Source organism: Malaclemys terrapin, chromosome 9 (assembly GCF_027887155.1).
Source record: "Malaclemys terrapin pileata isolate rMalTer1 chromosome 9, rMalTer1.hap1, whole genome shotgun sequence".
NCBI classification, from domain to species: Eukaryota; Metazoa; Chordata; order Testudines; family Emydidae; genus Malaclemys; species Malaclemys terrapin.
The window spans coordinates 51,979,719-51,990,154 of NC_071513.1; positions in this window are offsets into that span (position 1 = coordinate 51,979,719).

A 10,436-nucleotide genomic window follows, 5' to 3' on the forward strand; every position below is an offset into this window, starting at 1 on the left:
GAAAAATTTTCTATGGGGAATTGGCACAAGGACATAGGATCAAGGCCGCCCCAGAAAGCACTATAAGGACAGCATCAAGAACAGCACACACAGTGGTGCAATAAAACCAGATGATCTTGAGAAGGCTGCGTTAAATAGATCAGCATGGCAACATACAGCACTCAGAGCTTTCCAAGCCTTTGAAGAGGACAGAAATAAATGATTGTTAGCTGCAAGGGAAAAGCGCCATACTACTGCTATAGCTACCAAGATGCTCACCTATGACTTTGTCTGCTCGATCTGCTCACGAGCATGTGCGTCACGCTTTGGACTTCAGAGTCACTCCAGAATCCACAAAAAGAGAGAGCATGAAAACATCATTGTCGAACCGATGGACCATTCCCCCACCCCCAAGACTGCTTCCTGTGGGAGACCACACAACCAGTGAGACACCAAACTGAAAACATCATGAAAACAAGTCTCACTGGCTGGTCATATCCCGAAGGCATTCTAGCATTTCTATCAGCTTCTGGAAGTTGTCTATTTCAAATGAATCTTTCCTTGCTGAGGGTGTACAGGCTTTTCTCTGACTGTTCCGAGCAGTAAAGAATTGGAGTCCTATTGATGCATATATCCTCTATCTGGGTAACCCTAATTTGAAAAGTCTGTCTTATTAAAAATATCCCTTTGTAAACAGCAGTAATACAGTATGGCAGCACACATGGGCAACAGGTCACTCTGGATGGGAGCCTCAAAGGGACGTAAACATTCTATTACTGAGCACCACTTGCATGGAGGCTGTGGGGGGCATGGGAGGTAGAGTTTAGGGGCTGGGGATCTGGGTGGGTGGAATGGGGTTGAAGGGTTTGGGGAGAGGAGATTGAGGTAGACACACTGAGAGGGGAAGGGTTAAGGGGCTGGAGTCAGGTGGGGGCAGGGGACAGGGCTTGGCAGATTTGATCCTGAGCCACGCAGTTCAATTGCTGGGTGGGGTTAGTACTTTTCTGTCATCCCCCCATGCTGCGCTAATGCCCTGTGGCGGCCAGGCTGGGCCTGAGCCAGCATGGCCCCAGCCCACCCCAGGGCCCCGTTGGTGTTACTAAAAGACGGCGGTGGAGTTCGGGCGCCTGGGTGGGGTGTGCCCATTCCAGGCTGCACAGTAATAAAGGCCTAACAGTGGCAATGCTGTTCCCCAGGCCTCCCACCATGGCACCCCCAGAGCCAGCTCCTCAGCCTCCCTCCCTCCCGCCACGGGCAGGGAGCTCCCCTCCTGCTGCCATTCTCATATGGGCAGGGGGAGGAGACCTGCCAGCTCGGCACCACGTTGCCTCTGAAGCTGCAGCAGCAGCAGTACCAGCTATGGGACAAGATTTTACTCTGTGTGAGGGAGAGGGGGCTTGCCCTCCCTCGCTTGTGGAGCCCCCATAGGCACCTCAGTCATCCTTGGTAGAATGGGTTAGGCGCCTGCCTCGCGCCAGACACAATGGTGGGAGGAGAAGGTAGTAGTGTAACCCACTCTGCTCATCGTATAACTCTTACACCAGTGCTTAGCGCACCCTCCTGGGGCATGGGAGACCTGGGTTCAAGTCTCCCCTCCCTGCTAGAGTGAGAGAGAAGCTTTGAACAGGGATTGTTCGTCTGAGTGCTCTAACCACTGAGCTGTGAGATATTCTGTGGGGTTCCCTCAATCTCTCCTGTGGATTAAATCATGAGCAAGTGACTGGCGCAAGGGGATGGGACCCTGGGTCTCTCGCATGGGTGTCTACGGTCATTCCAACACTCTGGCCCAATGACGGTTAGTAAATAAAGTTCTCATTGAGGGATAGAGAGGAAAATATGACTCTGCAGTCCAAGGGTTGGAGCACCCATCTGGGAGGTGGGAGATCTGGGTCCAATCCCCCTGTTCCATTCACTCTTCTATTAGTTACTACTGGGGCCTACAGTCACCGAATGAACTTTTATCTGAAAACTTAGTACTGAGTGAGTGAGAGTGCCTACAAGGTTCAGCTAGGGTGACCAGGTGTCTGGTTTTCAACCAGAACACCTGGTAAAAAAGGGATCTTGGCGGCTCCAATCAGGACTGCTGACCGGGCCATTGACTGTCCGGTTAGCGGTGCCACACAGAGGGGCTGGCAGACTCCCTGCTAGCCTCCGCACCACGCAGCTCCCGGGAAGCAGCCGGCATGTCCCCTTTCTGGCTCCTATGCATTGGGGCAGCCAGGGGGCTCTGCACGCTGCCCCTGCCCCAAGCGCTGCCCCTGCAGCTCCCACTGGCTGGGAACCACGGCCAATGGGAGCTGCGGGGGTGATGCCTCCTCCCACACCCCAACTCCCTGCCTCAGCCTGGAGCCCCCTCTCATACTCCAAACCCATTGGCTCCACCCTCCAGCCCAGAGCCCCCTCCTGCACCCCAAACCTCTCATCCCTGGCCCCACCCCAGAGCCGCATCTCCAGCCCGAGCCTTCAACCCCTCCTGCACCCCAACCCCTGAGCCAGCCCGTTGAAAATGAGTGAGTGAGTGAGTGAGGGTGGGGAGAGCGAGTGACGGAGGGGGGAGATGGAGTGAGAGGTGGGCGGGGCCTCAGAGAAGGAGCAGGGCAAGGGTGGGGCCTCGGAGGAAGGGAGGGGTGAAGGCAAGGGTGTTCGGTTTTGTGTGAGTAGAAAGTTGGCAACCTTAGGTTCAGCCAGCATTCTGTGGATCACAGTGGAGCCAAAACTGGGACTTAAGCACCTAAATCCCAGACCTAGCTGCCTGTCTGGGGTTTTGGTGCCTAAATACCTTTGGATCTGGATCTCTACTCCTGTCTAAACTGTAAGACTGTACTCTCTTAAAACTACCATTACAATTTCCCAAATAACATCCAGCTATCAGTGAGTTCAAATCTTTTATAGCAATGTTGGAAAGCCAACTCTGTGCTCTTTGCTTTAGCATCAGACCCGATGACTGTGTTTGCTACCAAAACCACATTTCTGTTGTTTGTTATCTATATTGTGGTGTCCCAGTAGGAGTCATGGACCAGGTCCCAATGGTGCTAGGTTCTGAACAAACACAGGACAAGATGTGATATGAATCAGCAGTACTGAAATGGATAAATAATAATTAACAACAGACTTCCCTTGCTTTCATTACCCATCATGTTTCCAGTCCAAATTTGGATTAGCATTCAGTCATCACTGCTAATATCTTCTTTTATTGAGGCTAATTTGACTAGTTCATCTTTTTGAGAACTCAATATAATTAGCAGCAGAGGATTAAGTAATAATAGCAGATGTCTAGGGAGCAGCAAGCATGCACTTTAACATGCTCAGCAAGGGAGAGCTCATTGCTCCTGGTGGCCATCTTGTAAAGCAGCCCATGAGCAATTTGTAGCATTTCATGGGCAATGTAACCCCTCTAATTGTGATTGACAGGCCTATCAAAGCTGAAAAGCATCTCAATAAAACAGATTGCGCAAGTAGGATTGTCCCGTTAAAGCCACAGGTCACCAATTAAATGTAATGGGAAAGAATTGTTTCCCTGCTTTTTGCCCTGCTAATGCCACTACCTCAATTAACTGTGTCCCATTACTGTGTTTTTTCAACTGTACAAAGACGAGCCAAGGACACATGAACGTAACATGAGCTAGGAAGATTCTATGAGTGCCAGGAAGTTAAAGCTGCTGTCTTTTGACTGGCTGTACTTTCATTCCTCTTTATGGATGTGGGAGCAGTTCAGAGCCTGCTGTATGTACTCTCTCCTCAGGACATGTGTCTTGGGTGTCTGTGAGAGACTAGCTTTTCCAGGGACTCGCTCATAATATCTTTGATTAAACCCTAGAGAAGAGTTTTAGTTTCCTGGGCACCCACAGCTCTTTGTATTAGTGCTACTGTAATCCACTAGTGAGTGTGTTACAAACTCCCAAAGCTATGGGTTTGGCCCTCGCTAGAGCGGCTTGCCTGTTTAGTTTGTGTTTTTAGCTCTGAAGGTCCCTGGTTCAATTCCCGGTGTGTGGGCCAAGAGAGCAGCTGTTGTGGTCTGATAACAAAGCCTCTGCAGAATAATTCCTGCTCTCAGCTGTGCCACCCACCCATGTGGGCACAACCTCCTCATTGTCAACCATTAGGGGCTTGGCGGACACATTTGAATGAGACAAGTATACAACTTCCTTCTTAGCATGCTTAAACCTGACCTACTGGTTGCAAGGCGGCTTCCTGCTTCTGAATGGTTGCTCTCTGCCAGAGGTGAGACCAGATGCTCCAGCCCCAGCTTCTCATCTCAGCAGTCTTTTCCCTCAGATGAAGCCAGGGCCACGTGGGTATGCTGCCTATTGCCAGGCCTGCGGTTTGTGTCTATCCCCACTTATGCCTGCTTCTCACTTTTAGGTGGTGCTCTCCTACAGTAATGGCCATTAGCTGGCTAAGTGCACCTGCCTTCCCTGTTCTGTACCTTATATGTAGGGTCTACCTAGCTTCCTTGGTTCTTCCCAGCCACTCGCTCCAATTGGTTTCCCTTTGTGCGCTGGCTTCCCTAACAGGAAACAATGGCCTAGGCATGAATAGCAAAATGGTAGCAACGGATGCCTCCTGGGCCTTCTGGGTACCAGCCTTCTTAAGCAGTGACACAAGCAAGAGTAGGTAGTCTTTCCTCTGAGCTTCTGATAGCAGCTCAAACTAGTCTGGAAGCTGCAAGTGCCCGAGAGCGCCTCTCCTTTTCAATGGTTAGCCTGTTACCTCTAAGCCCTTTGGTCCCTGTCAGACCACAGCTTCACTGCCAGTCTCTTATATTTGCCTTATATGTGCAGGGTTCTTTGTCAGTCCCTGGAACAGAGCACCCCTCAGTGGTTTGGATAATCATTTCCCTTGGGGTGAACAGAATACATGCTAGGACACAGAAAAGTGTTTGTGCTGATTGGAGTCAGGCAGAGTCCAGGGGCTATTTAGGCTTCCCACAGCTCTCTCAATACACTCTGGTCTGATTTTTCACCCCCCCCCTGCTATTTCAGACCGGGGCCTCTCTTGAGCACTCTAGCAGATGTTGTGGTTTCAAATGTGGACCAATGTCCATTGAGACTAGGTTGAGATAATTTCAGTGAGTCCTAATTAAACTCTGGTCAAGTGAGGTGAAATTTTTGCCTCGACTCCTGGATCCTCCTCATAATCATGCCAAGGCATGACCTTTAGGCACTGCACGATGCTTATTCCATACAAGCTGGCTTATGGCAGTCATGTAGCATGGTATTAACAATGGCCTTCTACATGCATGTAGAATTGCTTGTGATCCCCAGGTGGTAGGCTTAAAATCATGCGAGGCAGTGAGCTGGGTGCTAACAGCTTCTCTCAGCCACATCATTACAGCCATCTGCTTTCTGCTGTGCCGGGATGATGGCTTCTGTAAAGAGCGAGCATGCCGCAGGATGTCGGAGATCTGGCAGTAACTGTATCTGAAGAGCTTTGGCGGGGAGCTGACTCTATCTTTTCAGCTACTTGTTATGTACCTCTAGTTATATGTGCTGCTAGATCAGGGGTGGACAAACTTTTTGGCCCGAGGGCCACATCTGGTTGGGGAAATTCTATGCAGGGCCATGAATGTAGGGCTAGGGCAGGAGGTTGGGGTGTGGGAGGGAGTGCGGGGTGTGGGAGGGGGTGCAGTGTGCAGGAAGGGGCTCAGGGCAAGGGTTTGGGGTGCAGGAGGGGTACAGGGTGCAGCAGGAGGCTCAGGGCAAGGGGTTGGGGTGCGGGATGCAGCAGGGGGCTCAGGGCAGGGGGTTGGGGTGCAGAAGGGGTGTGGCAGGAGACTCAAGGCAGGGGGTTAGTGGGCTCAGGGCAGAGGGTTGGGGTGCAGAGTGCAGGAGGGGTTTGGGGTTTGGGCTCTGGCCCAGTGCTGCTTACCTCGAGCAGCTCCAGGGTGGCAGTGGCATGCAGCAGGGCTAAGGCAGGCTCCCTGCCTGCCCTGGCCCCGCGCCGCTCCCAGAAGTGGCCATGTCCGGCAGTGGCTCCTCGGGGTGGGGTGGGGTAGGGCAGGTGGCTCTGCCGTGCACTGCCCTTGCCTGTGGGTACCACCCCCGAAGCTCCCATTGGCCACGGTTCCCTGTTCCCGGCCAATGGAAGCTGTGGGGGGCAGTGCCTGCAGGCGAGGGGAGCGCACAGAGCCTTCTGCCCCCCTCTCCTCCGGGGCCATAGGGACATGGGAAAAAATGGGTGTTGCCATACCAACTATAACGAGAGTAATCAATTAAGGTGGGCTATTCTCAGCAGAATAGCCCACCTTAATTTTTTCATGTTCTCTGTGTATATATATCTTCCTACTGTATTTTACACTGCATGCATCCGATGAAGTGGGTTTTAGCCCACTAAAGCTTATGCTCAAATAAATTTGTTAGTCTCTAAGGTGCCAGAAGTACTCCTCATTCTTTTTACAGGCTATTAGGACATTGTGTGGGAAAGGATTTCCTTTGGTCAGATTCACATTTGCCACTTCCCACTTTCATTGAATGACCCTTTGTTCTTGCGTTATGAGTGAGGATGAAAGACCTGCCTTTTTTATACCCTTAATTCTTGTGAATATCTCCATCAAGTCCCTTGCCCTCTCCTCTCTATAACAAACAGTCCCACTCACTTCCATTTCTTGTCATAAGGATGTTTTACCACAATTACTTCTTTACCATGGCATCTAACCATGGTGAGATCTTTCCTTTACTAGGGGGTACTGTGCTGCCGAAGCATGAGGGCAGAAATGGGATTCCTGACCAGTCCCAGGGGATCTGCAGCGTTCCCCATGACAGAACATTCAGGTAGAAATTCTCCAATGGGTATTGCTGTGGGGAGAGGAGAAAACGTGTGATATGGCCTGAATTATTTACTTTTCCAATGGAAATTACTAAGGAAATCTCTTACATCACAAAACCAATACTCAATAGTCATTTACTTAGATTGTGATGTAAATGATTAAACCTTGCTATAAATTACTTAGACATGATATTCTTTTACTAAGGAGGCAGATCCTCAGATGGAATAAATTGTCATAGCTCCACTGACTTCCTTGAGGTCAGCAGACCAGGATAACAGCAAACTTCCCTGAAGATAGCAGACCATTACACCACCTGAGGATCACACTCCCATCTGACCAAACTTCTGGAATAATATTATAATGCATGTAGCAGAGAAGCATTGGGAAAACGTCTCCAACGTTTGCCTGCATTATGTTTGGTGCTAGCCAGTGTAACATAATCCCTTTTCTCCACAAACCCCTAAATAATTCCAATGCTTTTTAGGAAACTGAAACAAGAGAGTGATATGCCCCTAGTGAGCAATTAGACAATACTGAGGTCACCTATCAATGTTTCAATAAGTAATGTCACACTTAGATTAAGAGATTCCAAGGCCAGAAGGGACAATTGTGATTATCTAGTCTGACCTCCAAGCCAGAGAACTGCCCCAAAATAATTCCCAGAGCAGATCTTTTTAGAAAAAAAAAAAAATCCAATCCTGATTTTAAAATTGTCAGGAGTTGGAGAACCCACCACGATCCTTAGTAAATTGTTCCAATGGTTAATTACCCTCACTGTTAACAATGTATGCCTTATATCCAGCCTGAATTAGTCTAGCTTCATCTTTCACCCACTGGATAGTGCTATACCTTTCTCTGCTAGACTGAAGAGCCCATTATCAAATATTTGTTCTCTGTGCAGATACTTATAGCCTGTGATCAAGTCACCCCTTAAGTCTCTCTTTGCAAAGCTAAATAGATTGAGCTCCTTGAGTCTGCCAAACTAAGTCATCTTTTCTAATCCATTAATCATTCTCATGGCTCTTCTCTGAACCTTCTTCAATATATCAGTATTCCAGCAGCAATCACGCCAGTACCAGATACAGAGGTAAAATAACCTCTCTATTCCTACTCAAGATTCCCCTGTTAATGCATTCAAAGATTACATTAGCCTTTTTGGCCACAGCATTGCACTCATGTTCAGCTGATTATCCACCATGAGCCCCATATCTTTTTCAGTCAGTACTTCCCAGGATAGATTTCCCCCATCCTGTTAGTGTGTCCTACATTCTTAGTTCCTGGCTATACACAGTTTGCTTACACCCAGTTTACCAAGTGATCCAGATTGCTCTGAGTCAGTGACCTCTCCTCTTCATTATTTACCATGTGCCCAATTTTCAAACTTTATCAGTAATGACTTTTTTCTTCCAGATCATTGAATATTATGATATTAAATAGCATAGGGCAAAGAACTACTAGGAATACACGCATTTGATGATTCCCCATTTACAATTACAGTTTGAGACCTATAAATTAACCAGTTTTTATTCCATTTAATGTGGGTTATGTTAATTTTATATCTTTCCAGTTGTATAATCAAAATGTCATGATGTACTAAGTCCAGTGCCTTACTGAACTCTAAGTGTATTATGTCAACAATATTACTCTTATCAAGCAAAGCTGTAATCTCATAAAGAAAGATAGCAAGTTAGACAGGATCTAATGTCCATAAACCAATGTTGACTAGCATTAATTATATTGCCCTCCTTTAATTATCTACTAATCGAGTCCTGTATTCACTGTTCCATTTTCTTGCCCAGAATTCCTGTCAGGCTGACAGGCCTATAATTACCCACATCATCCTGTTTACCCTTTTTAAATATTGGCACATTAGCCATCTTTCTGTCTTCTGGAATTTCCCCAGTGTTCAAAACGAATTAAAAATCAACCTTAATGGTCCAATTTGCTCCTCAGGCAGCTCTTTTAAAACTCCTGGATGCAAGTATTCTGGATCTGCAGATTTTAAAATGTCCAGCTTTAATAGTATCCCAAGATAGGGAGTGGTAGCTCAGTGGTTTGAGCATTGGCCTTGCTAAACCCAGGGTTATAAATTCAATCCTTGAGAGGGCCGTTTAGGGATCTGGGGCAAAAATCTGTCTGGGGATTGGTCCTGCTTTGAGCAGGAGGTTGGACTAGATGACCTCCTGAGGTCCCTTCCAACCCTGATATTCTATGATATTAGTGGAATGGGAAGAGTGTTATATCATATGACTACATAATTGTCTTTTTCCAAATATAGAAGAGAAATATTTATTGAACACTTCTGCTTTTTCTGCATTATTATTGATAATTCTACCACTTCCATCAGATAATGAACCAAAACCATTATTAGGATTCTGTTTTGTTCCTAATATATTTAAGGACAATCAGAAGGTTTTTATAAGCTCTGCTGGCCACAGATTTCTCCTTGTGTCCCTTTGCTTCCCTTATTAATTTTCTACAGTTCCTCGCTTCTGATTTATATTCATTATTATCAGCTTCCCTTTTCTTCCATATATGTATATAAACACAGTTTTCCATAGCTGCCTTCATTTCCGCTCTGAACCAAGCTGGTGTTTTTTAATTAGCAGAGCCTCTTCCTTAATTGTGGCTTTTGGGGCTTCTAGTAAAGTGTTCTTAAACAATTACCAATTATCATTCACATTTTTGTGATTAAATTCTTCCTCCCAGCTGATTTGACTCAAACTGTTTTCAGCTTTGTGAAACTGGCCCTTCTAAAGCATCAAGTGTGTATACCTAGGGTGACCAGACATCCCGATTTTATCGGGACTGTCCCGATATTTGCTTATTTGTCCCGCGTCCCGACCGATGTTAGGTCGGGACACTGGACAAACAAGCAAATGCTTCGGAGCCTGGAAGTGCTCTCACGGGGCCAGGGTGAGTGACAGTCCAGCCTGGCCCCAAGCAGGCAGGACTCAGTCGGGCGGTAGGGAGAGTAGGGGGGGCGGCCCGCGCGGCCAGGCGGCAGCTGTTCTCCCCCCTGGGCAGCGGGACTCGGGAGCAGCCGCTGTTGCAGCTCCCACTGCTGCGGGGGGAGGAAGCAGCCGATGGCCAAGCTCGGCAGCTGTGGCTCTGGTGCCCGGGCCCGAACCCCTGAGCTCGGGCCTGTTGCGGGGACCCAGCAGCGCGCACGTTGCGCCCAGCCCCTGGCCAGTCATGTCTGGGCTGCTGCCCAGCTGGTGCAATCCCGTGGCGGCCTGGGGCAGAGGCATCGGCAGCCCAGCCCTGTTGGTTCCCCTGCGGGACCCGAGCAGGATGGGGGGGCTGAGGCCTGCTGCCCCCACTCCGGGTCCGCCGCAGGATTGCACCAGCTGGGCAGCCAGCCCAGACGTGACTGGCCAGGGGCTGGGCGCAGCGTGCGCGCTGGGTCGCCACAGCAGGCCCAGGCTCAAGGGGTTCGGGCCCGGGTGCCAGAGCTGCAGCCGCCGAGCTTGGCCATTGGCCGCTTTCTCCCCCCACGGCAGTGGGAGCTGCAGTGGGAGCTGCAGCAGTGGCTGCTGCAGCAGTGGCTGCTCCCGAGTCCCGCTGCCCGGGGGGGAGAACAGCCGCCGCCTGGCCCCGCGGGCCACCCCCCCTACTCTCCCTACCGCCGACTGAGTCCTGCCTGCTCGGGGCCAGGCCGGACTCTCACTCACGGCACCCCGCTCCCCCT